This window comes from Phyllobates terribilis, unplaced genomic scaffold (assembly GCF_046119375.1).
Source record: "Phyllobates terribilis strain yellow unplaced genomic scaffold, ASM4611937v1 Scaffold_5__5_contigs__length_657084704, whole genome shotgun sequence".
Lineage (NCBI taxonomy): Eukaryota > Metazoa > Chordata > Amphibia > Anura > Dendrobatidae > Phyllobates > Phyllobates terribilis.
Genome location: NW_027362765.1, coordinates 476,291,817 through 476,310,725, shown reverse-complemented (window position 1 = coordinate 476,310,725; position 18,909 = coordinate 476,291,817).

The following is an 18,909-nucleotide window of genomic DNA, read 5'->3' as shown; positions in this document are numbered from 1 at the left end:
CAATACACTCCAAATCTGGTCATCTAAGTAGTCAGTGACTTCCACTAATTTGTCCTACATTTGTGTTACCATAGGGTAGAGGAAGACGGTACTGGCTATCTTATTGGGTATATTGGGTATGCTCATTTGTACTAAATGAGGTCTTCCTGATGGGCGTGGGGTGTTGTCCTTGGCACGGTGGTAGATGGTATGAAGAGGGATGGCTCTCAAATCTACTTTACTAAGGGGAATAAGATAAGTGGCTGGAGTTAGCCGGGCCAACGTACAAGTCCCCCTTACTCCGACCGGGAGCCATTTGTACGCATTATTCCCACAAACCCATTGATAGTATCATAAAACATCTCAGGATGGTTGGCGTTTGCAGTGTGAAGCATGGATTCATGTTGACTTCCCTTCAAGTTTTACTGCTTTTGGGATTGTAAGGAGCACTTCGTATGGTCCGTCATATAATGGTTCTAGTCCGTGTTTTCGAACATGCCTCTACACATACACACAATATCCGTGCTTGAGGGTATGACAACCTTCTGCATCGGCTGGATCTGGAATATAGAAGATGATACTAACGCATGGGTGTTAGTTAAGGCTTTGGAAAGCTGAATTACATACTGCACAACATGATCTGTTTCTTCTGATAATTGTGGTGTAAATCGAGCTATAGCTGGTTGTGACCCAAATAGTTTCCCATAGGGTGACAATTTATGTTTCCCTATGGGGGTGGTGTGTATGTGATATAGTGCAATGGGAAGGAGCTCAGGCCACTGGACCATAGTCTCCTGCATCATTTTGATCAATTGCCTTTTCAGTGTGCCATTTAATGTCTTCACCTTGCCACTTGACTGTGGATGGTAAGGAGTATGTAACGCCACTGTTGATCCGATCATGGTAAGTATTTCTTGATATACGCATGAGGAAAAGGCTGGTCCTTGATCACTTTCGATAACTTCTTGGACCCCATACCGGCAAACAACTTCAGAGACCAGCTTCTTGGCGGTAGTCTTGGCAGTCATGTTTGGAATGGTGAATGCTTCTGGCCAGCTGGAAAACATATCCACTACCACTAAGCAGTATTCATATCGTCTTGCTTTAGGGAGAATGATATGATCAACTTGCAATCGTTGGAACGGATACTCTGGTTTAGCAAGGTGTTTTGTTGGTACATTCTGTAATCTGCCTGGGTTGCAGGTTTGGCATATTGTGCAACCTTTGTTCTGTGCGCTCAAATTCCTGGGGCCCAATAAAGTTTCTGTACCAGTAGCAAAGCTTGATTCTTCCCTCGATGCACCAGTCCATGGGCCCAGGCTGCAACTGCCGGATATAGGAGTCGAGGCAAACAATACAGTTGTTCCTTTTTCCATAGGCCATCTATCAATTTAGCACCTGCTTCCTTCCATGACTGGCGTTCCTCTTTAGAGACTTTCTGCTGTGTGGAGTGTAGTTTTGTGATTGGAGGGACCGGTTGATGATTTTCTGCAGTTGATCCTGGGTTGGCACGGAATTTAGCTGTTTGGTCTGTTGCCGCGTAACAGCCATGGACATGGATGTTGGAAGAAGAGCTGCTTGCTTAGCATGTAGATAAGCAAGTGCATTACCTCTTGCCCCAGGGGTGTCTTGTCAGGTATGAGCTTTCACCTTTACAACAGCCAACTGTCTTGGTAGTTGTACCGCTACCATCAATTGTCTGACGCTTTCAGCATTTTTCACAGGAAAACCTGCAGTCGTGACAAAGCCTCTCCTTGCCCAGATCTCCCCCAAGTCATGTGCAATCCTGAAGCCGTATCTCGAGTCAGTAAATATATTCACACATTTTTCCTTCGGCCTGTTGACAAGCAGCAATCAGAGCTTTGAGCTCTGCTTCCTGTGCTGACATACTGGGGGGTAAGGCTGCAGCCTCTACCAATGTATCTTCAGTTGTGACAGCATATCCAGTATGAAACCTGCCAGAGGTGTCAGCATATCTGGATCCATCCGTATATAACGTAAGTTTTGGATCATCTAAGGGTACTTCCCCCACTAAAACAAGTGGAGTTGACTCCACAGTAATTTGTTCCAGACAATCATGTGGTGGAGCCTCTTTCCCCTCTCCTTCAGGTGCTGGCAGCAGGGTGGCTGGGTTGATGGTGGTGCACCGATGTAATTTCACATTTTCTGGCAAAATCAACGAACACAGCAGCTGCAGGTGTCTCTGTGTGGACAGATGTTTAGGTTGCTGTAACGACAAAACAGCCGCAATATCGTGTGGAGCATAAATGTGAGTCTCATGTCCAAGGATGATATCCGCCGTCTTCTCAAGTAACTGCTGTGTGGCATGAACCGCTCATAGACAGCTGGGGGAGGCCCTAGCTACCGGGTCCAGATGCGCTGAGTAATAACCGACTGGGCGCTGCTTTGTACAGTGTCTCTGCGTGAGTACCCTGGCTGCATGCCCTCCTGTCTCGGAGACATACAAATGGAAAGGTTGAGCATAATCTGCGTTTCCAAGGGCAAGGGCTGTCATTATCCTTGTTGCAGCTGTTCTTGGTGGTCCTTGTTGTTTACATCAGCCAGAGTGTCTTCTTTTAGTGCATCATATAGGGGTTCCATCAGGCGTGAAGCGTCTGGGATCCATTGTCTGCAATATGTACATAGTCCGAGGAACCGTTGCAGCTCTATGAGATCTTTTGGGAATGGTAGTAGGTAGATGGCCGTCTTTCTTTCTTCTGTGAGATGTCTGGCACCCTGAGTAAGGCAGTGTCCTAAGAAAACCACATGACCGAGGCAAAACTGAAGTTTCGAGGCTGAGACTCGACAATTCAGTTTTGCTAGATGCTTGAGGAGGCTAACACTGGCCCTGATGGATATTTGCTCCGTGGGGGCACACAAGAGAAGATCACCCACGTACTGTAATAGTACTACCTCAGAGTTGTCCAGCTGCCACGGTGGCAGACAGCTAGACATGTTCTTTGCAAACTGATTAGGGCTATTCTGCGGTCCCTGCGGCATTACCGTCCAAGTCAATTGCCTGCCCTGATATGTAAATGCAAACAGAAACTGACAGTCTTTGTGTATTGGAATGCTGAAAAAGGCGTTTGCTAGATCAATTACTGTAAACCAGGCTGCGGTAGATGGTATTTGTGAGAGAAGTGTATGTGGGTTAGGCACCACAGGAGTTTCCAAGACTCTCGCTGCATTTACTGCCCTCAAATCCTGCACCAATCGATAAGCGGGCGGCTACCCCGGTTGGGATTTTTTCCTTACAGGGAACAACGGCGTATTGCACGGGGAGACGCAGGGATTAGTGCCCCTTTCTCTAACAAGATCTGAATTTGCTGGTGTAGACCTTGTTCTTGTGCATGTGTGAGCGGATACTGGCGAACCTTGGGAAAGGGCGCTCCGGGCTTGAGGTACACCTGTATTTGTTCTACCCGCAATCTCCCAATGTCGTCTGGGCCTTGTGACCACAAACGAGAGGGGATTTCCTCTGTGTATGGAGCTAACCTGGGATCTTTTGGGAGATTTCCACTCGTATCTGATATGTTAATCATAACTGTTGGTAGCGCCAGTAAGATGCATACCTCCTCTATGTGTGCATCAGAGTTTGGATCCTTTATAGTAAGGATCATCTGACCATTTTCCTGGTATTGAATTCGGGATCGGAATTTAGACAAGAGGTCTGCTCCTAAAAGATTTACCGGGCAGGTCAGGAATATGACAAATTGCGCCATTACTTCCGGAAATGGGCTGGGGTACGGCTACATTTATGGGAGTAGGGGATGCTTCTTTAGGGGCTTCATATTCAGTTTGTGGACACATAAGTTGGGAAGGGGAATATACTTCCTCCTCTACCTTTTCCCCATCAGCTTCATTTTGTAGCACAAAACAGCCAGTCTTTGTTACAGCGCTAGATAATTTTCCCTTCTTGACATAAAGATAATTTAAATAACCAGGCTTCATCTCCTCCTCTATTTCAACATATCCTTCATCTCAAATCTCATGTACAATTTTCCTAAACTTTTCAGCGTCTTCCAACAATCCACAGTCAACTAGTCTACCCCTTTTCTGCCAGATTCCTTCGTCCCACAAGGTAGGCTGAAGTCTCCCCTCCACGGGAAAGTTTAACACCTTAAACACTTTTGGTGCATTCTTAAATGATCTTTTCCCTTCTTGAGTGATCATGATAGTCATCACATCCTCTCCTTCCTGAGGGGGAGACACTTTCTTTCTGCTCCACGGAAACATTGATTAATCACTGCACTGCTGCCTTTCGACTGACAAAGATCCTTGATTTGAGCACAGTATGAGTCCGGCCGTCCTCAGGTGCTGTTCCACTGACTCACCCCTCCCATCGGGGGAGTCACATACGGCACTAGGTGAAAGGAGGAAAGCTCTCGTCTGCAGCTCTCCGGAGACTCGAAATACTTATATCTCTGTGCGTGTCCTACCCAATCTTTGATCACCTGCCGCTACTGAAACTAATAGTGTTCAGTCTCCTAAGAATCTTTGTCAGAAGTTAAGGAAGATTCATACAATATTCACTTGTCAATCCGAGGTGGTATTGTTTTAAAAGTTATCAATATCAGACCCCTAATTGGGCTACACCCCTATAGTCTCACCTCTGACTATATATCCAACCAGGACGTCTGGAGATGCTGCAAACAACCACGCACCACGTGGAAACCACGCCAAACGGTCAGTATCACTAGTAAAGAACTCATGCACTTACCGAGGCTTTTGTGGGGGGTAATCAGTCCCAATTCCAGTGGGGGAGGTCAACAGCAAGTCTCTCTTTGTGGACATCCAGGGGTGGTGGGGTGTCCCTGGTTAGGTATCCGAGTCACGGCACCAAGCTGTTGAGGGAGGGCAGCAATGACCCTTCATGGTTGACCAAGTGAGTGTCAAATTATTATGTTACAAGGTTGATTCCAATCAGGAAACCAGACGGAGACAAAGCTCTGTATGGGAGGATTCGAGAATCTCTAACCCCGTTTATTTCTACTTAGCATTATATAATGTTTTGAGTATATCAATAGCCAATCACCTACAGCCATACTACAGGCTTGAACCAATGTTAGTACAATTATTACAGAAACACACATATGGTCATATTATCGTTAGTTCGGTGCATGATGGAAAGTTACAAGGCTATACATCCCAGCTCAGACTAGTTAGATAACAGGAGCAGGGTGTATCATAGAATGTTCTTGAGAGAAAAAGTTCTTGTGAGAAAATTGCATGTGAAGCAGGATAAAAGAATGAAAGAATATATATAGTAATAATAACATGATTTTAGGAGAAATCTGCAAAAATGAGGTAGCTATAGCATGAATATCAATATGTCCTTTACACAAGGAGAACTTTACATCTCTTATTCCTGAGGCAGACAGGTCTACAAAAATGGGGCAGTACCAGAAGGCCCTTGTTGCAGAACTATTAAAAAAATTCCCATCTGAAAACGCTGGCGTCAGAGGTCACAGTTCGCTGGACAACCAAGGACTACAGGCGAGAGAGACACAAATGCAATCCAACAGAGGCAGGGGAACACTGTCAAAGTTCTGGGACAGTTTTCTCAGACCCTCCCATCGCACAGGCCCTGAGGTGCGGGGTACTCTCACTAGGAGTGCAAAGTTTGGGAAGATGCTGAGAGAGTACCTTGCCGACCGTACCAATGTCCTCCGTGATTCCTCTGTGCCTTTTAATTATCGGGTATCCAAGTTGGATACGTGGAGTGAAGTGGCTCTCTACGCCTTGGAGGTCCTGGGCTACCTGCCGCTAGCGTTTTATCAGAGCGGGTTTTTAGTGACGCTGGTGGAATTATAACTGATAAGCGCATCCGCCTGTCAACTGAAAATGCTGACAGGCTGACTCTTATAAAAATGAACAAGGGCTGGATTGGGCTAGACTTCTCAACACCACCAAATGATAGCAGCGCAACATAACCTCAAATCCAGTGTCTTCTTTTAGGAGGTGTTTTTCCATACACCTCTTCACACCCACACATGGGTATATGCTTCCTGATTTTGGCTATTTGCTCTTGTCCTCCTCCATCTCCTCATCCTCCACCACCATATCACCAGGGTGAACGTGGTCCGTGATGCAACACCCACATAATTTTTTTAAAGGGTGTTTATGATGCCCGTAAAAAAAAAAATTATATAGTATGTTCATGTAAACCCACCAGGGGAAAATGTTTGTCAGCCCATACACTTAGTGCATGAGCATTACAAGTATAGGAGACCCGCACATTTCTAATGGGAACATTTGTTTATGAGGCCCTCTAAGTCTCTTCCAAGGGGCATTGTAGTGCCTCCCAATTTTTGTCAGCCCTTGCATCACTGCATAGGCCAACACTATGGGAGACTCTCTCCTTTCTAATGAGAATTTGTCGTTACTGTGGCCCTGCTATATGTGTTTTTTAATTCTTAGTGGGGTTTTTCCTAAATTTGGTCAGCCGTTGAACTCACTGCACACTCTATAACTTTATAGCAGACTCTCTCCTTTCTAATGGAAATTTGTTGTTACTGTGGCTCTGCTCTATGTGTCTTTAAATTCTTAGTGGGGTTTTTCCTAAATTTGGTCAGCCGTTGGTCTCACTGCATACCCTATAACTTTATAGCAGACTCTCTCCTTACTAATGGGAATTTGTTGTTACTGTGGCTCTGCTATATGTGCCTTTAAATTCTTAGTGGGGTTTTTCCTAAAATTGGTCAGCCGTTGGACTCACTGCATACCCTATAACTGTATAACAGACCCTCTCCTTTCTAATGGGAACATGTCGTACTTGTTACTGTGGCCCTGCTCTATGTGTCTTTAAATTCTTAGTGGTTTTTTTTCTAAATTTGGTCAGCCGTTGGACTCACTGCATACCCTACAACTGTGTAGCAGACTCTCTCCTATCTAATGAGAATTTGTCATTACTGTGGCCCTGCTCTATGTGTCTTTAAATAATTAATGGGGTTTTTCCCAAATTTTGGCAGCCCTTGCAGTCACAGCATGGGCATTACCACTATAGGAGGCTGTCTTCTTTATAATGGGAACATTTTTTTTACTGAGACCCTCCTCTATGTCTCTTCAAAGGGGTATTGGGTTGCTTCCAAATTTTTTGCAGCCCTTGCAGTCACTGCATATGCAATAACAGTATAGGAGACTCACTGGTTAATAATGGGAGCAAAAAAGCATAGCCGGCTGAATGCTTTCTAACAATAGCAAGGGCCAACTGCTGGCCTTTTTAGAATACTAAGGGCCGTCTGATGGCCCTATGAAAATAGGCTTTATGACTTTCAGAGTCCCTCGATCATAAATAAAAAAGGATGTGTCTGATGATGTGTCACACACCACATTGCCAGATAAGGTTGTAAAATGTTAAAATGACAATTCCCGGTGAATGCATTTGTCTTAAAAAGTAACGTAAAAAACCCAAAACAATAGCAACTTTCTTTAGTATAAAAAATAGTGCCACCAATTTAACCTCAATGTAATCACATTGTTCAACTCCTGCACCTCCTCCTCCATCTCCAAAATGACCACATCAGTCACAAGCTGACAGCACTTAAGCATTGTCTTGGCCAAGCTGCAACAGGCTGTGCTTAAGATAACATGCTTAATGCTTAGGTGACAAACTACCTAGCGCTGCAGAGTTGTTGAAAGCTGTAACACAGCAGCCTGATCTGTGTCTCTCACCGCTGAACATACAGCCAGGCATGGTCGTGTGTGACAATGGGACAGTCGGAGTAGATATGGTTTCCCTCTATGCCAGTCCTTAGAGCTAAAGAATATGGCTGTGGTGAAATACAACTCCCACTGAGAAGCTGTTTCAGATTGAAAAACATTGTGCCCACCAGAGGATTTGATTCTGAGGGCTCACCTTTCTCCCCTGCTCAAGAGTCCCATAGGAGCTGCAAAGTTAGCGCTATCATGAACTCTCCTGAGGTAGAAACCAGGGCACACCAGAGGATTCTCTGGTGGGACCGTACAACCCTGCTGAGAAGCAGTCCTGGCTAAGAAAAGTGTGGGGGAAGGTTCCCGGACACTCTATGCTTATGCATGTTACTTCTCAAACCGCATTGCAGATCGAGCCATTGCCCACCTCTGTAGTCATGAAATTAAATGTGCAAAGATGTTTGTGTGTCAAAGCACCACCGACAAGTGCGAGTTGATGTTGGAGGGGCTGCCATTGCTTCTGCAACAAGCTACATTAGAGGACTTCCTGGGAGAAATGACACCCCGAGATACTGTTTCCCTCTATGCCAGTCCTTTCACCAAGCTAAATACCACTCAGCAAAAAAAGCTGTGGACTGGCTCCGTACCGTCCCTGGCCACATTCACCTGTCCATGTGTTTGTGGTTTGGCGGTCCTTCTCAGTACATGCACTGGTAATGTTGTGGGACCCGTGCTTGTGGAAGGCGGAGACGATACAGGGAGAAATAGTGGCAGCTGGGGACCGAGTATGGACACCCGGCCGCCGCCGCCAGCATGAGGTTATGAAAAGCTTCCGCCTCCACGTACCTAAAAGACCACATTTCAAGTGAAAGCAGCTTTAGAGGACTTCCTGGGAGAAATGACAGCTGAGCAGATATGGTTGTCCAAGTCCTTTAACCAAGCTAAAGAATATAGCTGTGGTGAAATATAACTCAGCAAAAAAAGCTGTGGACTGGCTATGTACCATCCCTGGCCACATTCTCCTATCAACATGTTTGTGGGGAGGGCAAGAGTAATGTTGTGGGACCCGTGCTTGTGGAAGGCGGAGACGATACCATGAAAAATAGTGGCGGCTGGGGACAGAGTATGGATACCTGGTCGCCGCCGCCATAAGATTGTGGACAGCTTCCTCCTCCACGAGCCTAAAAGGCAAAATTTCAAGTGCAAGCAGCTGTCAAAAATTTGACAGTATACTATTGCAGCCTGTGGGAGGGTGGGTGGCTGGCTGCATACTTGCGCTTGCATTCCAAGGAATTGAGTAGGGACAACTGAACGCTGGGACAAGGACGTGGACGGTGACTGTTGCAAGCCTGCATTGACAGATGCATGACGGGAGGCATCTTTGCATGCGCCAAGGATCACTTATGATGGGTACACTTTTAGGCAGTGACCTTCGAGTCTGAAATGCTTCCAGAGGTCTTCCCCATGCTGTTCCCATGTCTTTTCAGCACTGTATGCAAGTGTCTGATGATATGTCACACACCACATGGCCAGATAAGGTTGTAAAATGTTAAAATGACATTTCCCAGTGAATGCATTTGTCTTGGTTGAAAGCAATGCAAAAGTGCAAAAAACGCATCAAAAATGCTACGTGTGAACATAGCCCAAGGTGTGCAGCAGTATTTTTGTTTTTGGTGATTTATTTTGCCTTATATACAAGTCATTACCCAGGAAAGGATGTTCCTTAACATATTTCACAGGAAAACCATTTCAGTTTCGTTTTTGAACGTTTTATTGTGAGCCCTTAAAAGTGGCTTAATACCTCTGACCACGTTGCTGACAGCAGTGACCTGGGGGTCAGAAATAGTACCAGGGGTCTTCCCCATGCTGTTCCCATGTGATTTGAGGACTGTTCCCATCAATTTGGGCAATTTTTAGGACCTCTGCAGACCACCAGGCGGAGCCACCTGAAAAATGCTCAAGTTTACCATAGACTTACATTGGGCTCGTTGCTCGGGTCGAGCACCCGAGTATTCCAATTTGCTCGACCCGAGCAACAAGTACCCGAGCATTTTAGTGTTCGCTCATCACTAGTTTCCACAATTCCACAAAAAAGGCTGTAACAAGTGATTAAAACGTCACATCTATCACAAAATGTTACTAATCAAAACAATGTCTCACCTCACAAAAAAAAGCTATCACACAGCTCCATCGCCAAAAAAAAAAAAATCTTACGGGTCTCGTAAAATGGCCTCACAACCCCCCAAATTTTTTCACCACTGAAATAATAAAAAAAACTGGACATGTTTGGCATTGCCATAATTGTATTGATGAGGAGAATCAAACTGCGTGGTCTTTATTACCACGAAATGTACACCGTAAAAAAAATTCCCATAAAACAATGTCGAAATTGTGCTTTTTTTCACAATTCACCACACTTGGATTATTTCTCTCTCTTTTGCAGTACATTACGTGATAACATGAATGATGGTGATATTCAAATGTACAACTCGTCCCACACAAAACAAGCCTTAAAATGAAAGTTATTGCTTGGGAAGAAGGGAAGGAAAAAACGGAAACGCAAAAAAAGAAATTGGCTGCTGCGTGAAAGGGTTAACATTAAGCACTGCGGTATGCCCTGTCTCAACAGCATGTAATATACTCAATGTCAGGATTTGGCTCTGCTTTCAGGTTCCAGCAGTGAACACATGATCACTCATTTACGATTTCCATATTTCCCAGATCTTTCAGTGATGCAGGGGCTGTAGTATTTCACTGTATAATTGAGAGAGTCAAGAAAAGTGTCTCAATGGCTAGTGACTGTAAGTATGCAAATCGCCTATTACTAACTGCTCAAACTGCTTGAGTGGGGGAGGGCTGAGCCAAATTGAATTCTTGCCCTGGGTGCTGGAAAACCTAGATACACCTCTGTTGTAAATATAACAATAACATATATGGCTGTGGGTAAATGGATAGTGACTGGTGGTAACAAATAACCTGCAAAATGATAAAGTGCTCTTTTGCACGCTTTATGATTTTTAACCCCTTATTGACCAAGTCATTTTTAACGTTACTGACCAGGCCAAATTTTTTAAATCTGGCCAGTGTCACTTTATGTGTTAATAACTTTGGAACACTTGTACTTCATGATAGCGGTAAAATTTGTTCAATATGACTTACGTTTATTTGTGAAAATATTGGAAAACTGAGGAAAATTTTCCAATTTTAAAACTTTTAATTTTTATGCCCTTAAACCAGAATTATGTCACAAGAAATAGTCAATAAATAACATTTACCACATGTCTACTTTACATCTGCTTCATTTTATAAACATTTTTTTTGCTAGGAAGTTACAAGGGTTAAAAGTTGATCAGCATTTTTTTCATTTTTATAACAAAATTTACAAAATATTAGTTTTTAGGGACCACATCACATTTGAAGTGACTTTGAGGGGCTTATATGACAGAAAATAGCCAAAGTGACAACATTCTAAAAAATACACCCCTTAAGGTGCTCAAAACCACATTCAAGAAGTTTATTAACCCTTCTGGTGCTTCACAGGAACTAAAGCAATGTGGAAAGAAAAAATGAACATTTTACTTTGTTTCAAAAAAATTTTACTTTAGCATAATTTTTTTTATTTTCACTAGGGTAACAGGAGAAAACAGATCCTCTAATTGTTGTTCAATTTCTCTTGAGTATGCCTGTTTGGGCGCACAGCAGGGCTCTGAAGGGAAGGAGCATCATTTGATTTTTTGAACACAAAAATGGCAGGAATCAAGAGTAGTGTTGAGCCACCCCCGTAGTGTTCGAGTTCGGTTCGGTTCGTCGAACACCCGTGTGTTCGCCGAACTGCTCGTCGAACTGTTCGTCGAACACCTTCGAACACCGTTAAAACCAATGGCAGGCAAACAAAAACACATAGAAACACATAGAAAACACCTTCAAAGGTGTCCAAAAGCTGACAAACTGCTCAGAAGACATAACTAACACATGGAAAACTGACAAGTACATATAGTCATGCGAAAATAAAAGAGGTGGAGGAGTAAAAGGAGGGGGAGACACAGATATAGGCATGTCATGCCCTTCTAAAATCCAAAAAGTGAGAAGCCGACACGGCCAGTCTGCTCCTGCCCGTGCCACCTCCGTGTCGCCGGGTTTGTGCCAGAGCCGCGGTGAACCCTGACGGCCAGCCCCCCTCTCCCAATACTGGTGCCTGTCCGCTGGTGGGTCGAGCGAGCCCCCCTGTGGTGGAGGCAGCTCTAAGCTTTTTAATTTAAATTGTCTCTCTAATTTGAATGAATACACTTTAAATCCATTTACAAGGATCTATTGGAGGGCAAGTCTCATGCCAGCAGCCGCGGTAATTCCAGCTCCAGTAGCGTCCACTAAAGCTGCTGCAGTTAAAAAGCTTTTATAAGGATCGAGCTCGGCTGTCCACCGCAAGGCATCCTACTGCCAGTCCCAGCTCCTATGCCTTGGGGTGCCTCCTGATGCTCTTCACTAAGTATCCCATGGTCCCAAAGCATTTCCTTTGAAAAAATTAAGTGTCTAAACTACAGGTGGTGCAGCTTGCTTAACAGCCGGGATAATCCGCTGACTAGCAGACACTGCTACTAGGCACAAAGTATTTCCTGGGCTAGATGCAGTTAAAAATTTGTAATTAGATACTCTCGTTGGATGCTGAGAAAGCATTCCATAGAGTCTCCTGGCACGCCATATATGATTCTCTTAAAAAGCTTGTGGTAGGGGTCTAGGGGACCCTTTTATAGCCAAAATCACGGCCCTGTATCGCAATACGTCACCTAGGCTGAAGATAAATGGAACTGTAGCACCCTGAGGGCTCGGTTGCTACAGACGTATTGCACCTCACCCAGAGGTGTGATATCTCACTCTCAGGTAAGGATGGAGTGTGGATCAGGACCCGACACCTGCATGCATTACACCACATTGCCGTGGGGCAGGGCGACCAATATGCCCCTGAGATGGGCACGACAGTCCCTGTCCCTGGCTGGAGTGGGGGGAGGGAACACTGAGGAAGGGGAACCCTGTAGTGCAGGAGCAGGGAGGAAGCAGTTCCTGGGTGCATTGAGAAGGGAGTATAAAAGGTGGGCACCATCTTAGTTCAGTGCAGAGAAGTCTGAGCAGAAGTGGCAGGGAGCAGGGGCTCTGCATGAGCTCTGCTCCAGAGGCGGGCCTAGTAACAGAGGCCCAGGCCTGGAAGAGGGAGAAGGAAGGAAGAGGAGCGGAGAAGGCTCCAGGAACGAGGAATGAAGGGATCCCAGGGGTGCGGACGGGCGAGTCGCCACCGCACGCCCGAATCCACCTGCGTGGAGGGGTCAGGCCAAAGGGGGAGACCGGTCCCCGAACTAGTGGAGGCAGGAAACGACCCTCAGCTAGAAAACGGAGGATCTGACATTTTATGTGGCGCAGCCCCTCGCTACACCCGCTAGGAAGGCACCACATAGGGTCAGGGAAACTGGCGCCAAGTTTACCAAGAGGAGGCCCGAGGCAGCCGGACAGAAGTGTTGGTAAGAAAGGCCAGACAAAGGACACACAAAGGGGGTCCTGTGAAGTGCTCCAAAGTTATCTGGGAGTTGTCTGAGCCCCTCACCTGGTGAGCACAGTACGACGTGGGCAGCCGTTACCTGCAGACGTGGTCTGGATAATAAGAACTGTGAGTAAAGGCCCTGAACTGCATCACTGACTCCATGTCGTTACTGCTGCTGCCCTGCACCATCACCCCCATCCTCCGCATACACTGCCCTGAGGCTATACTCCTCCCGTGGGGAGTTATGCTACGCTCTGCTGCACCCACAACACCAGCCTCAGCGGTCTGCCCTGTAGCGGCGGTTCACTCTGACCGCAATCCACGGGTGGCGTAGTCGGACATTTAAACATCAAAACCACATAAATAGTTCCGCCACTGGTTTGACCGCCCTGAGCCACGGAACCGGGTCGCCGCCACGAAGACTACAACCACCAGCATCCACCAAAAAGGGTCCGGCTCCGGGTGTCCCAAGGCCCAGGGGGTGCGTCAGAACATTTTCATCACCTTTCACAATCACCAATGGGACAAGGCAGTGATGTCCTCTGTCCCCTCTCTTATACGTCCTAGTGACGGAGCACCTGCTCTCATCAATTCGCCATAACCCCAATATTAGGTGGATTGAGGTGGGAGGCACCGAGTACAAGTGCTCTCTATTTGCTGATGATGTCCTAGTATATATCACTCAATCACATATATCCATCCATGCTGTTATGGCTGAAATAGATCACTTTGTTACATGGTAAAATTTTAAAATCAATGCAGCGAAGTCTGAGGCCCTCGATGTCTCCCTCCCCAAATCCATATAGGATTCCATCCAGTCCAACTTTCCCTTTGCCTGGCCCTCACAGGGTATCAAATACTTAGGAATTCCTATTCATAGAGACCTCTCCCATCTATGTTATCTTAATTTTGGGCCCTTTATTGAACAACTCCATACAGACCACGGTTGGCAATTTAGAACTGTAAGATTCACTACGTGAACCACTGGTGTTTTGTGGAAAAGCACATGTACACTGCGTTCCAAATTATTATGCAAAAAGTGTTTAGGAGTGATAAGGGAAGAATTTGTTTGTTTGTCAGTTAAACTCATTGATGGTGATGTGTGTCAGGGCTCTTTATATCACTGTAAGCAATTGCAGACACCTGTGCTAATTAGTTTGGCAGGTGTGTCCAATGAAAGGCAAGACTACTTAAGAAGGCTCTCTCACATTATTAAGCAGCCTACATTTTCTGCCAAAATGGGAAAGAAAAAGGATGTGTCGGCTGCTGAGAAGCAACAAATTGTGGAGTGTTTAGGTCAAGGCATGACTACAATCAACATTGTGCGATGATCAGGATGAAGTGTCTTGGCAATCAAGAAGTATGTAGCTGATTCAAAGTACACACGTGTGCGTGCTGATAAGGGCAAATTGAGGACTCTTTCCTACAGGCAATTACGTCAGGTTGAAAGAGCAGCGGCAAAAAAGCCTTGTCATAGCAGCAGACAAGTTTTTGAAGCTGCTTGTGCCTCCAACGTCCCCCGAACAACAAGATGCATGGTCCTTCAGAGGTTTGCAGCTGTGCATGCGCCATCCTGTCGACCTCCTCTATCCACTTCACACAAGCAGAAACGGCTCCAGTGGGCCAAACATTACATGAAGACTGATTTCAAAACTGTTTTGTTCACGGATGAGTGCCGTGCAGCGCTCGATGGTCCAGATGGATGGAGTGGAGGATGGCTGGTTGATGGACACCCCACGCAAACACGGCTACAGCGCCAACAAGGAGGAGGTGGAGTAATGTTTTGGGCTGGAATCATGGGGAGAGAGATTGTCGGCCCCTTTAGGATCCCTGAAGGCGCTAAAGATGAACTCCATAATGTATGTGGATTTTCTCAAACAGCACTTCCTGCCATGGTTCAAGAAGAAGAACCGTGTATTTCACAGCAAGATCATTTTTCTGCATGATAATGCACCATCTCATGCTGCACATAAAACATCTGCATCTCTGGCTGATATGGGCATAAAAGGGGACAAACTTATGGTGTGACCCCCATGCTCCCCTGACCTCTACCCCATTCAGAACCTTTGGAGCATCATTAAAAGGAGTGTCTATGATGGCGGGAGGCAGTTCACATCTAAGCAACAGCTCTGGGAGGGTATTCTGTCCTCATGCAAAACAATTGAAGCAGAAACCATCCAAAACCTGACAAATTCAATGGACGAGAGAGATCAGAAGCTCCTTTCGAACAAGGGGTCCTATGTGAAAATGTAACATCACCTAGAATAAAGTTTTGAGTTGAAAACTGTTTGATTTCAGTTTCTAACAACCTGCTAATGCTTATAATTTCAAAAATGACCATTTTTTTGGTCTTTATTAAAATGAAAAGGTTGATCGAAAAGTTTGGGGGATCTAAGAGTGTGGCAACCCAGTAGTCATGATTACTTTGAATTCTGACAATATGAGGGTCATGCTGCAGGTAGTGCAGCAAGAAGGCACTTATGTGCCTTGCGCATCTCGGAGCCCCAAAATTATTTTCCGGGCTAGATGCAGCTAAAAATTATTTTTAATTTTAAATCTGGTGAAGCTTTAGTATAGATGGCCTAATAGGATCAGTGCTGCACACTGCTACAAAGCCCAAATTATTTTCCAGTCAAGATACAGATAAACATGATTAGTAATTTGAAAGCTTAAAACGGTTGGTAGGGTGATTTTAACCAATCATCAATCTTTTACTCTCCCCAGGATGACACAGGGGTAGAAAAGTCGTTTCGGATCCATGATTTGTTCATCTTTATGAACGTGAGTCTGTCTACATTATCAGTGGAGAGCCGCGTGCGCTTATCTGTCAGCACACCACCAGCAGCGCTGAACACACGTTCAGACAGAACGCTGGCTGCGGGGCATGACAAGATCTCCAAGGCGTAAGTGGCTAGCTCCGGCCATTTATCCAGATTGGAAGCCCAAAAAGAGCAAGGGTCCAGTGACACAGTCGTGGCTTCAATGTTTACTTGGAGATACTCCTGTACCATCGTCTCTAGGCGTTGACTATGTGTCAGACTTCTTGTCTCCTGTGGCCTTGCAAAGGATGGGCTAAAAAAGTGGTGAAATGATTCCGCAAAATTGATATTACCAGCAGATACTGTGGTTCTGTTACGGTTTGAGTGCTGAACACTTGACGGTCCCACGGTTGGCAAGTTGGAACTGTGAGATTCACTACGTGCACCACTGGTATTTTGTGGAAAAACACATGTAAGATTCTGCAACAGTCTCTGCTGATACTCCTGCATGCGTGCATCCCTTTCTATGGCAGGAATAATTTCTGCAAATTTACTTTTGTACCGGGGATCTAACAGTGTGGCAACCCAGTAGTCAGGATTATTTCTAATTCTCACAATTCGAGGGTCATGTTGCAGGTAGTGCAGCAAGAAGGCACTCATGTGTGTTGCGCATCCAGGAGCACCAAGTCCCTGTTGTGTTGGTGGCGAGGTAACAATCATGCTTCCTTCCTCTGTCCTCTCCCCCCAACCTCGCACAACAGAAATGTGATCAAGGTCTCCCTCATCTGATTAGTCTTCCATCAGTTCGTCCTCCACTTCTTCCTGGGCTCCTGCACCTTCCTCACTAGTTTGGCTGCTACCATGCGCCCTGGTAAAACCATCTCCCCCACCCTCACATGCCTGCCGCCTTGGTGCTGCCGACCGTCTGGACCTTGCAGATGTTAGCCCTTCCGCATACAACTCCTCCTCCTCTACTTCCTCCACCTCCTCTTGTGCCACCACCTGACTCCGAATTCTGTTTAACATGTGCTCCAGCATGTAAATCACCGGAATAGTCATGCTGATAATGGCATCGTCAGCACTAAACATCTTCGTCGCCATTTCAAAACTGTGCAGAAGGGTGCATAGGTCCCTGATCTGAGACCACTCCTCCAGCGTGATTTGCCCCACCTCTGAATCTCGTTGGCCCAGGCTATACGTCAGAACGTATTGCACCAGGGCTAGTCGGTGCTGCCACAGTCGCTGCAACATGTGCAGAGTTGAATTCCACCGGGTAGGCACATCGCATTTTAGCCGGTGAAGTGGCAGGCCCAACGACTCCTGTAGAGATGTAAGTCGCTGAGCTGCGGGATGCGAACGGTGGAAGTGAGCACACAGCGACCGTGCCCTCTGCAGAAGGTCATCTAGTCTGGGATAGTGGGCTAAAAATTGCTGGACAACCAGGTTCAACATGTGAGCCATACAAGGCACGTGTGTGACATTGCCCCGGCGAAGGGCCGCACCCAGGTTTGCAGCATTGTCGCACACGGCCTTCCCTGGTTTCAGGTCCAGTGGAGACAACCATTCATGAAATTGGTTCTCCAGAGCTGACCACAACTCCTCAGCTGTGTGACTCACATTTCACAGACATTTCAATGTAAGAACCGCCTGATGACGTTGAGCCCTACTGCCATCATAGTAAGGAGGTGTGCAGGATCCCTTCTGCGCAGTTAGAAAGCTTGTGGCATGACCAGACAGGCTTTGGGTGCAGGTGGAAGACCGAGAGGAGGTTGAGGAGGCAGAAGCAGTGGAGGAACTTTGACATAAAGAAGATTGACGCACAACTCGTGGGGACGGCAAGACTTGGACAGCAGCCCCTTGTCCTGCTGTCACCATAGTTACCCAGTGCCCAGTCAGCGACATGTAACGCCCCTGTCCATGCCTACTCGTCCAAGTGTCTGTGGTGAAATGCACCCTGTCACACACAGAGTTTCTCAAAGAAGCGGTGATGTTATGTGCGACATGCTGGTGGAGTGCAGGCACACCTTTCTTTGAGAAGTAGTGCCGACTGGGCATCTGGTACTGGGGCACTGCGACGGACATAAGGTCTCGAAAATCCTCTGTGTCCACCAGGCGGAAAGGCAGTATTTCTGTAGCCAAGAGCTTGCAGATGGTGAAATTCAACCTCTTAGCTTTCTCATGGCTAGGAGGAAATGGTCTTTTACTTGTCCACATCTGAGGGACCGAGGGCTGGCTATTGTGCTTAGACGGGGTTGATAAGGGTGTCCCCGGCAAACTGCCGGTCTGTGAGGAAGATGCAGGCGGACATGTTAGGTTGCCTTGATCCAAAGGTGGTGCTATCGATGTCGGACAGCGCTCAACACCAGCTGGTGTTACCACCTCCAAAGAAAATGATGACCTGCCAATCACGCTGGCTGTTGCGGGTAAAGAGGTGGTAGGTCTGCGCCCCAAAACTGCTGTCCCCCCAGTCACAGAGGATGAAGAGGCCGCGGATGCACAAGATATGGCAGACGGTGGTTGGCCCGGCCGGCTAGCCCGCATTGTAGCACACTGAGCTTCCCACTGCAACTTATGCTTCATGTCCATGTGCCGGTTCATGCATGAAGTACTCAAACTATGTATTTTTTGGCCTCTACTTAGCTTTTGCTGACAAATGTTACAGATAACACGAGTTGGGTCATCTTTATCGATCTGAAAAAATGCCCAGGCTATGCAAGGCTTAGCACCCATGCGACCTGAAGAGCCACCACGACTTGTGGTGAGAGGCAGAGTTGTGTTTGAGGATGCAGTTGTTGACGTGCTTCCAGTACTACGTCTCTGTCCAGGAAGGCGCAACCTGACCTCGTCGTTACTAGCATCTTCCTCCACCTCCTCTGCTGACCTCATCTCTTGGCTGACTGTGGGTTGACAGTAAGTGGGATCTCCGACCTCATCACCATCACCCTGTGCATTATCACACCCGTCGTCCTCAGAGCCAACCTGTTCCTG